Source organism: Mugil cephalus, chromosome 11 (genome assembly GCF_022458985.1).
Source record: "Mugil cephalus isolate CIBA_MC_2020 chromosome 11, CIBA_Mcephalus_1.1, whole genome shotgun sequence".
Taxonomy (NCBI): Eukaryota; Metazoa; Chordata; class Actinopteri; order Mugiliformes; family Mugilidae; genus Mugil; species Mugil cephalus.
In genome coordinates, this window is record NC_061780.1 from 14,590,123 (window position 1) to 14,601,141 (window position 11,019).

The 11,019-nt window shown below is 42.5% G+C and overlaps 1 long non-coding RNA gene across 1 annotated transcript in view; it reads left to right on the forward strand.

Moving 5' to 3' along the window:
• Nucleotides 1-7,954, forward strand: part of LOC125016934 — a 105,795-nt gene extending 97,841 nt beyond the window's left edge. Inside the window, exons 7-8 of the long non-coding RNA XR_007113793.1 lie at nucleotides 4,457-4,542; nucleotides 6,493-7,954. This is a non-coding gene — a long non-coding RNA (uncharacterized LOC125016934). The remainder of the gene's footprint in view (nucleotides 1-4,456; nucleotides 4,543-6,492) is intronic.
• The last annotated feature ends 3,065 nt before the right edge of the window (nucleotides 7,955-11,019 follow it).

The window sequence follows — 11,019 nt, forward strand, 5'->3', positions numbered from 1 at the left end:
TTTCTCTCTAATTACACTGTTCTCGGTTCCAGCCCCGTGCCTTCCCATGGGTTTGTATGTCCTTATGTAAGGACTAGCTGAATGGCATTTTTTTTTTTGTAATGATGGGAATTTTAACTCACAAGTCTGCTGTCGTTTGTTTTGTATGTGTTTTTTTTTGCACGAATGCGCCTCTTCTTTTCCCCCGTGTGCTTGGTCGTGTGGACCGGCGCTGCACGGTTTCAGATATTTATAATCAAGACTTGTGGACTCATTGCGATTACAATTCTCCAGCAGCTGTGCCTCCAATTTTTTCTTTTTCTTTTTTCCGTCATTCCGCGTTTCAAATCCTTCAAAAAAGGATCCCAATTCAAATTGTGCTGTCAAATTAGTTTTCCCTCTTTTCTTCTTTCCGCCTCTCAATCAAGGTCCTAGGTTGAACTCCAAGCATATTTTTTTTTCAAGTGCACGTGAAGCAATTTCATGTTGAAAAGAAAGGGGAAAAAAAATTAGTGGTTCCACGCAAGTAAATCTCTGAGAAAATAGCATGAGGCTAAATTCAAGGAAAAAAAGGGAGAGACAAGGAAAGGAAAGCGTTACCTTTGGCTCTGTTAAATAATTTCTTTTCCCTCTATTCAGTTTCCATTGTTCAAAGCCAGGGCAGATCTCTCCAATATTGCTGCTAATCTAACTTCAAAGGGTTGCAGTCATGTTAAAACACTTTTTAATTGTGATAAGGAATATGCTTTCATGCTTAAACCCTTCTGCTCTGTTCGTCTGGACAGGACCCATAAATACTGAGGCCTTTTTTCATTGGCAATTAAAATTAGAATTGGTCACATTTTTCACTGTCAGCCATTTCCGTTGCACACAAAGACATGTGTGGGCCACATACACACGTGAGTGTATACACATTCTAAGCCAGATACAGCAATGTATGCTGTATCTGTTGTTGAAGGTAACTACAATAAAAAGAAAAAAAAAAGAAAAAAAAAGCTAAGGACGATGTCCTTTGGACATTAAAACCTCAGTAAAACTGAAAAGAATTCCCAAAGACTTATCTGTTCTGGCAGGACTGATGATTCACCACAGGCTTCCCCGTTCCGATGACACATGCAGGCTGCGCTGTGTTGTCCAGAGATAACAATAACACGATTCTTGAGTGAATCGCTTGCACTCTAGCGCTTTTGACAAGGAAGATTCTTGAGGCTTTGATACATACAGAATATTCTGAAGCAGCGGAGCCAGAAATAATTCTGTGGTGACAAAATCAATTAGGATAAAGGCACATTGTTAGGAGCAAAAGTGGCGTGACAGTGAACTATGGGTTGCCGCTGGTTAAAAAATTGCCTATTTTGCCTCAAAGCTTTGAGAATGTATTAAAAAATTGTACAAATATGGCAGAAAGACATAGGAGGATTAAATACAGCCAAGCCTAGACATGTGATTGGCTGAATCTTTGTGCTTCTAGCATATATACCCATCATCCAAAACATTAAAACCACTGACAGGAGAATTGAGTAACTTTGACTATCTTTTGACAATGCAATGTTCTCCTGGGAAACTTGGATCTGGCATTTGTGTGGATGTTGGAGATGTGCCGCCCACCTACGCTCAGACCAGGCACCCCCACCCCATAGCAATCACACTCCTTGATGGCAACAGCCATCTTCAGCAGGATGCAGCCTGACACTTACAGATCCCAAACTGATCAAGTATCTGTGGGACGCACAAGTCTGATCCATAGGGGGCCCTCCCCTCAACCCATAGCACCAAAAGGGGGCCCCACTAACAACATTCTGTTGCCAGACACCGCAGGACACCCCCAGTAGACCTGTTTTTGGAGCCACGGGGGAGACCTACACAATATTAGGAAGGTGGTCATTAAGCCTGATTATGCTTGATTGGTGCAGACAGATCCAGAATGTATTAAGTGTAACGTAACTCAAAGCTAAGAATGGGTTATGTGCATATAGTGCAACTTTCTTCCTTCAACATGTCTTTCTATTCATCAGTTATGATATGAAAGCCATGCTTGACAGCACCATTGTGACTACCATTATATTTATAATTAAGCTTCCTCTGTCGCCACTCTTACACAAGTCGTAAGTGATATGTCATTAAGGCTAAGAGGTTGGTCAGTGCATCCTCCATGACAAGTAGACTCAGGCTATTTTTCCACTGATGAAAACTTAATGACCAGTTAAGTGCAGTGAAATATGTCAGCAAGACAAAACACACAAACAGGACACAAACTTATAATGCAGGACTGCTACCCACTCAAGTCAACTCCCTTTTGTTAATCGCTGGTAAAAGCCACGTTTGCTATATCAGGAGTGACAGCTGATTTACAATACATGGGCAATAACCATGTAAACACCCACCTCTCCCCACACTAGGAACTGGAACTCTAGTTAGAACCAGTGTTTCCAACAAAATTTCCTTGGCGTAACCTTTTTGTGTGCGTGGCAAATGATTCTACGTCTTAATAAAAGCCCCAAATTACGCTACTATCCCAACAATGTGTACACATTAAATAACAGCATGTGTTTTGTATCAGTGAATAAAACGTATTTTAAGAAAACTGTTCAATTCAACTTTGCGAGCTAGCTCTTTTTAAGTTAAGCTAGTTGTTTACTCAGGTTCTCAATGAGTTATTGTAAATCTCCATGGTCTAAAAAATCAAGAGAATTACTGGGTTTTAAAAACTACTGGTGATGTAAACTTTTATTAGTGACCAACACAAATAGGTTCACATTCTACGTGAGTGCCGTTTTTCGACGTCAGGTTAAATTACAGAGCAGGGGAGCGACTGGCTTTTGTTTTTTTAAGGTCTGGGGGGAGGCGCCTTTGGGGAGGGGAGGGAGGGAGAGATGCTTCAGGAGCAATAGGAAAACCAACTCAAGCACAACGCTGTTTGAAACATATTATTTACGTTTCGTTATGAGGCCACGGCGGCGCAAATTAGACCCTAGCAGGCCGTCGTAGAATTAGCATTGTATGGGAAACTCTGCAGTACCATCTCCACAAGTGCGCCGAAACTTAGCTCATGGAACTTTGAGGACGGTGAGAACATAAGCAGCGCTTTGGACAATGGTTCAGCTGGGGGTCGATGAAGTCCCTGTTGTGGAAGAGGCCTATTTGTGTCACCAACATCTGACAGACAGCTCTGCGCTTCACTGCAGCAGCTCTCACATTTCACCAAAGCATAACCTTGCGCTGCAATCTGTCAGGATATTTGACATACTGCAAATTGTTCAAGCCGAGTTTCTCACGGGCAACCTTGGAGAGTTTCTAAGTTTGGAAAATAAACTATTAGTGACGGTGAAAGAATAGAAGAAGCTTGACTTCAGTTCGTTCCCCCTCGCCTCGGCTCAATACGGGATGCTTTTAACAGTGGAGTCAGTCTGAGTGTTGAGTTTTGGCTGACATGGCTGGTTTGGCTCAATGCTTGTTTAGCAGTCTGAGTCAAGCATGTATGTGTGTGTGTGTGTGTGTTCAGTGCCTGTCTGTGCTTGTGCAAGATGTGTTTGTATGTGTGTGCGCGCCCCTATGTGCCTGCATGACCTGATTGCGAGTATACAGTGTATATCCTCATGTGCTGCGAGTGAGAGCTGTGAACCCTGGTGGAAGTTTTTTTTTTTTTTATGGTTGTTGTGCAGTGTGGCCTCATTACCCAGGTGTTTACCCCGAACCACAGGAAGCTCTTGTCAGTGACGAATGTCTGCCGGCAAACATCGCCTGAGGGAAAGAAAGACAGGGAGAGGGGAAGAGACAGGGAAGGAGAGGGGTGGGGAGGGGATCACAAAAAAGACAGACTATCCATCCATCCATCCATCCATCCCTCCATCCATCCATGTGCCCATGTACAGCACATATTGCCGTGCACGCTTCTGTGTGTTTCTTTTTCCTAAGTGTGTGTGTGTGTGTGTGTGTGTGTGTGTGTGTGTCTGTGGTTGTGCCAGTCAAACCTTCACTGGCAGGTCACTGGGTTCCTCCACTCCTTCACCAGTGGAGGGAGGGAGGACAGGGAAGGAGGGAGGGGAGGAGAGGAGACATACAAGCTGTTGACAGGGATTTATGAGCTGATAGTGTCAGACTGCAAGCACAACAACAGTCTCCCTGTCTCTGCCTGTCTGCTCATGGAGAGAGAGACAGAGACTGACAGAAAGAATGGAGGGGGTGGCGGAGAGAAAGTGAGGCAGCAAAATGAGCTGGAAATGAAAGAGCAGAACAAGGGAGTGAAAAATGGAAAGAAGAGAAAAAGATCGAGAGGGGGATGTAATTTAATTTGTTTAGCCCCCCGCCTCCCCTCCCCCCTCTCCTTTCTCTTGTCACAATGTGTCTTTTCCGTCACGGGCCTTCTCCCCCTCTCCTTTCAGCATCATCTTTGCATGACTAGGCTGTCGTGTTGACTGCTTTTGTTTTTGCTTGTTTAGACGCACGTGACCGAGGCACCGTGTGTTTGTGTTTGCAGTGTAAACCGAACGGGCTTATACCGTGCCTTGTCTCGTGTGACCGTAGGGAAGATGACTGTTCGGGGATGACCACGCATGCAGGCCCGTAAGTGAACAATAGCACTTCCCTTTCTGTATTGTTGTGTCACATCAGTATCTTGGAAAATGCGTGCGGTTATGCGTTAGATAAGACGCGGCTGTTATAACAAACTGTGGCCAACTGTTCACGTTTAAGAACCAAACAGGCTATTGACACTTTTAAGCACATTAGCCAACCGTTCTTTGGAGTTGTTTGTGTGTGTGTGTGTGTGTGAGAGAGAGAGAGTGAGTGTTCAGCTACGCCACGGTGAGTCACGGCTGAAATGCTCACTGTTAGATGACACACCCTGATAAACTTGGACTGTCTGACTGTCTGACAAATGAGCGATGCAGTCTGGTCGGTAATTTTGTCTGATTGCTGTTCAAGCATAATTCTGAAGTATCTTCCTCTATTGAAGTCTGATGACTACTGCAGTATATCCAGTTTTACAAGCTCGTATCATCTAGAACAACCATGCTACGCTCACCCTAGAGGCCCAGACTAGCTGAACAGACGTCAAGGAAATACCGGCAAACAAGCCCGAATGCGACATTGTCGCACTAGAGCACACTGCAAAGACATACAGCTTACACCGAGCAGATGTGTTGAAGGCCACATGCCAGCAGGTGGCAGTAGTCTGCACTGTCATTCAAAAGGGGAGACCTGAAGAGGCCGGACTAGCTGTGAAGCTAGTTACAGAGCTAGCATGGGCTGCGAACTGTTGAATTCGTTGTTTGCATACTTTCATCACATCCCTCTCTACTCTTGGCCACTGGTTTGCTAAGCTGTGCTCCACCACCAAATCACAAAGTCGACTAGCTGGAGCCATGGCTGTCTATCAGTTTAGTGTGTCACAGCTCGGAGATATATCTAAGAGGAAGATGAAACAAAGTCAGCAACCATATATCAAGCATGAGACACTTTTGTCTTTTTTTGTATTTGAGGACAGCCACGGCCTACTTTAATTTTACACATGGGACGCAGACATGTCAGTTACTTGTATATCTCCAGCTCTAAAAATAAACTTAACATATAGACATCTTCCGACAAGGCACTGATTTCCAATTTTGGATATTTCATAGAAGTGCCTGAAATACCGTACCCTGTTAAATGTTATGATTGTCATAATAACAGTGATCTAGATGTGAAGTCTGCCAGACTGACGTGTTGGGAGACAGACAGCCTGACAGTGCGCAGCACACATAACCCCTGGGAATAACACAGACCACTAGTGATTTATATGTCAGTTCTTTTTTTTAATGATATGGTATTAAAGAGTGCTGATTTATGAGGCGCTTTTCACTTCACATAGACACTCAGACGTGTTTCAGGGTGTAGTTTGCACTTTCCAATATGCTGAGTAATGATCCCATGATGAGTTTCCCAGAATTGTAAATGCCGCAATTCCTGTCTATAGATAATAGTTAAAGCCTTTTTGTGTAGAGCACATGCCGCATATGGAAATATGTGGTCCAGTGAAGGCAACACCAGGCACCCTGAGAGATGAGTAAGATGCAGAATCTTCTGAAGAAAAAGTTGCCCGTGTTATAAATGCTTTCATTCTCCTAGCAACAGTCCAGGCTGCCAGGGTCAGTGCATGTAATGGAGACATCAAGCAATTAAATTTAGCATGTGCTGCGTTGTGCTGGTACAGCCTAAACCTGGCCTCTGCTGAATGTTGGCACAAATCTAGTTCAAATACTTCAAACTAAAGTCGTGTATGCTAAAAATCAACACAAATCAAATGTGGCAGCTGCACATGGCATGCTATTTTTTTTTTTTTTTTTTTTTTTTTTTATATGTGTGTTTTGTACAGTCCTCTCAGTTTCAAGAAAAACCTTTGCAGGAAATTCAGTTAACTGCCAGAAGAGCAACAACAGAAAATGCTTTCACGCACCCTATACTGTGCGTGTTTACCAGAAACGTGTTTCTTCTTCGGTGAATGAAACGATTTGTATGTGTGTGCTCTCTCTGCAGCGTGCGCGTCCACAGTGCAACATTTAGGATGAAGAAAACGGAGATGAAGAGGAAGACAACTCAGGAGAGGAGGAAAAAGCAACACATCAAGGAAGTGTGAGAGAAGAGGATATGGAGCTATGCGCTGCGTATTTCTCATGTTCAAAATGACATATAATTGTCATCATCATCATCATAAAGTGCAACCTAAATATTTGACTATGGGTAGGATGGCAGCATGTGGGGGGTCTGGAGTTTAAATGAGAAGCTAAGGCTGTGCAGCCACATCAATGGTGTTCACTGCTGTGACGTCTCAGATTTTGTATGTGTTGTATGTTAAAAAAAAGTTAGAACACTGTGTTATATGGGGAAACCATGTGTTAGCACAAACTCTGTAATGGCATCAGAGTGAATTTATGATACAGGAGCACAATCATGCACTTTATGAAACAGTGGGAAAGCCTTTTCTTGTTCATATTCATTGTAACATTGGAAAGTGCTGTCCACATTGTTGTTCCACCACTGAGGTGGTGTATCTGATGTCATTGAAATATGTTATTGTACCAGACATACACATATTGTATGTGTGTATGTCTCTCTTGCTCTCTCTCTCTCTCTGCCTATAATGAATGAATATATATGGAACTGCAAGTGGTTCAGTCCTGTACCCTGAGTCCTGTATCCCCATCCCCTGCCCAAAACCAGGGTCTGACGCTAACGGTAGCAAACAGACCGAAAAGCAGAGCAGATTTTGGTGCTTCATTTCCGTGCCACTGAATTTTTAATTACCGCCCCCCTTAGCTCTATTGCTGTGCCTCACCTCAAAAGATGCAGACTTGGCAACTGGCGAAAAGTACTCGAAGGAGATACTGTGCAAGGGAGGTAACACCTGAAATTTGATTAAACATCTGACGATGCATAGCTTTTTCTTTTTTTTTTTTTTTTTTAAAGTTGAGAAATGTACCCACGCCAAACACATCTGCTGCCGCCAGTGGAGTTAGCATCATCCCCGGAGAGGACAGTCCCAGCGCTGCCAGTGAGTTATGGTGGTTATGGTTAAATCAATGTGCTGAAGGAATGCTAAATGAATGCTAGGATGAACTAGCAAACGCCGTCGTAATCTCATGCAGCAGTCTTTTTGTTGTTGGCAGTGACTCCCTTTCTCAGTTGTATCACAAAATAGCTTAAAAAATAAAAAGGTACAGTTTTTGGACAAAGTTAGTATGTTTTCCATTCTTTAAGCACCGTTTAAGTACCGCTTTGGCACCTGTATTGGATAAAACCTTAACGATAAGCATCCCTAGTGACTACATGGTGACTGAGAGCAGGCTACTTTGAGGAATGTAAATCAGGGGTCTTTTCAGGCCAAGGACCCCCAAACTGATGTAGAGGTTACGTAGGGCCCCCCTTACCCACTATATGTGTTCTATATTAAACTCAGCCTAGTGCGATTTATAAATTCACATTATTATTATCATTATCATTTTACATTCAATATTAAGCTATCCCTTCTCCCTTTACTAAAATATGTTGGAGTCATGTTAATGTGTATTTAAAGAAAATTAAATGTGTGGGGCAAAATTAAAAAAAAAAAATGGATTAAAAAATGTCTAATCAACCAAAGACGTTGCGGACCCCCTGTTAAAGACCTGTGATGTAAAGTATAAAACATATTTAGCAAGGTGTGTCCAAACATTTGACTGGTACTGTGTGTGTGTGTGTGTGTGTGTGTGTGTGTGCGCACATATGTATATATATCTGTTAAGATATCACAATTTGGTCTCGAGGGAAGAAGACAGCTGTACTCATACAATATGTAATACTCTATGGGGAAACAGCCCCAGACCATGGTGCTATCATGACAATATAAGTGTGAGCGACTCTCACTTTCATCATGACAACATGGATTATTAATGAATATTGTATTGTTCTCTGAAAAATCTAGGTAATATAATGTTGAATAAAGAATTTTAATGGTTCCCCAACAGACTCATGAAAACATGGAGCTACACTTGTCTCGCTGTGTAAGAATCTCCCAGCAGCATGTGAACGGTGTATAGAGTGCGTCCTCCCCGTCAAGAGCGACATCAAGAGAGCGAGAGCATTACTTCCTCTTCCACACCTGCGCGTTAAAGCGCTTTAAGTAGCTTAGAGCTGAGTGGCTTGCTACAGTGTGCTGTGATAACGATGGCGGTGACATTAGATGAAAAGTGTCTTACTTCTGCACACCGGGTTTAAGTTTGGTCTGAGGTGTGTTTTGAATTATAAAGTAAATGATCCCTTAAGCCTCTTAAGCCTCCTTTTACAATATGCTTGTGGTCCGCTTCTTTATCTTTATAAGTCCAGTCTGACCTGTAACCGCATTGTGTACTCGCCACATAGCAAGTCATCTAAAATTATGCTTTTTCCCTTTATTGACTGTGCAGTCCGCAGAGATCTGTTTTTAATTAAACACATGATTTCACAGCAGGTTTTATGGTATCTAATTGGCTATGTTTGCCCTAATAATTATATTTAGTTACCTTTTTCATAATACCTGGAAAGGCCCTTGATAATAACAAAAAACGGAGCATGGGCACCATACATTTCAGCGGTAATCCATCTAATAATGACCATTTCGCTAAAAGTAATGTCTCACTGTGGCACAAAAGGCCCCAAAGTCACTAGGCGTCTTCCTCTGGGAACCATGAACGTCTGCACCATGCCTCTACGGTGATCCATTCAAAGTTTGTTTTTGTTTTTTTTATTTATTTTCTGGTAGATATTTACTGTAAGGCTGGAGCAAAGTGGTGGACCAACCACCAAACAATGCTGTCCCCTGAGCAACTCTGCTGCCATGGCTAATTAACAGCTTTAAATGTCTGACCCACTCGTACTGTATATAATTAGTCATGGAAGAAAACTCTCCTCCTATTTGTGTAGGAAGGCTAATTTTCAGCGAGTGCAGAACATCCAAAACACCAGGGTTGGGTTAGCCCAGTTTCAGACTCTCTATCTGCCTCCCTCCATCTTTGTCTGTGGTTACTAACCCCAGCTACAGTGGTCAGACAAGGGGCCCCTGCTATATTTTCCACGAACACTTTATCACACTTCCTTTCCCTCTACGCTAGGCCCCCAGTCAGTCTGCCAGACAGGAAAATCAAAGACTTTGGGACATATCATTACAGTGCAAATGGTATATTGCACTGTGCGGCATGCTGATGATATAAAACCTAAAAGGCTCATAGGCACAAAGCCGGAAGGAGGTCTGAGCAAAATTGTCCTTTAACAGCTATCAGCAGTGAGAGAGAAATGTCTGAATTGCACTTCGGACTGATTGAAAATTCAAGCCAAAGTCAAAATGACCCTATACATTTTGAATGACACGGAATGAATGGCCGGGAAAATGATTTCACTTAAATGCCTGTGTGTGCCGTTTCTTTAGAAATGAATGCGATGGAAATGTTATTGAACTTAATAAATCTCTGGCTGTTCAGCTGAACTCGGGGCCTTTGTTTGTACGGTATGGATCGAAATGTCAGGGAAAGCGGTTTCATTATGTCCACGGCCAGTTTGTCATGTCAGTCTGTCAGTCTGGAACCATCTTCGCAGTCATTCCATCAGAGAATGAGAAACAGGCGCATAAAATCCACCTCTGGTTTTTTCACCGCTGTCAAACATCTTACTCTATACATGCAAGCTGCTATCTGCTAAGATGATTTTTTTTTTTTTTTTTTTTAAATAGGTTAGAAATATGGGACCATCGCGTGTGAATGCACAAAAAGATGGAAGTTGTATGTGAACATATATATTACTATGATCTCTTTCTTTCCCTGTTGCTGACTTATTAATGATATCTTGTAAAATAGAGCATGAGGTGTAATGTAAAGTACCTTGAAGTAGGGCAAACTGTAAGTCACAATGTAGTCAACTAGTGCTGTAAATTTCACACAAGTAAACAGAACGTACTGATTTTAAGACCCAGTATTATTTTTGGACCTGTAATAGGGATCCTTTTTTGATAGAAGTGGGCATGGGAGAGATTACTTCCTCCACTGTGTTCCTTTCATTTTTTTTGGAACATCTTCAACCTGCTCGTCACCATCCATTTACCCGCTTTGGTGCTTTTCTTAGATTCCTTTTCTGTGCAAAATAACATCCGACTAATTTGACACAGGATGAAAAGTTGGGTTATGCTTCTCTCACCATTAAACTTTTTTTTTCTGGCATTATTTTGTTGCCTTTTTTTTTAAGCACATTTTGTTGTTTCGCCGTCTTTTCTCGAGTCGTGCAAAATGCTTTCGTGCGAGGCTCCACAGCAACTGCCATATTAACATGCAAAAGGGCTGTAACTTGAACTTGTTTTTTCAGCTAGCTCGGGTAGCGCTCAGACGCTGAATGGGGAAGTATGAGAAATGACAGATTATACGGGACATTAACGAAGAATTACTGTCATCAGAGCGGCGTAGTGGTGTCTGACACCTGCTATCTCTAATTAATTGGACTTTTGAGGCAATTACTCTGCGGAATGCTGCTGTACACATGTCATCCTCCACTTGTTAGCTGCCA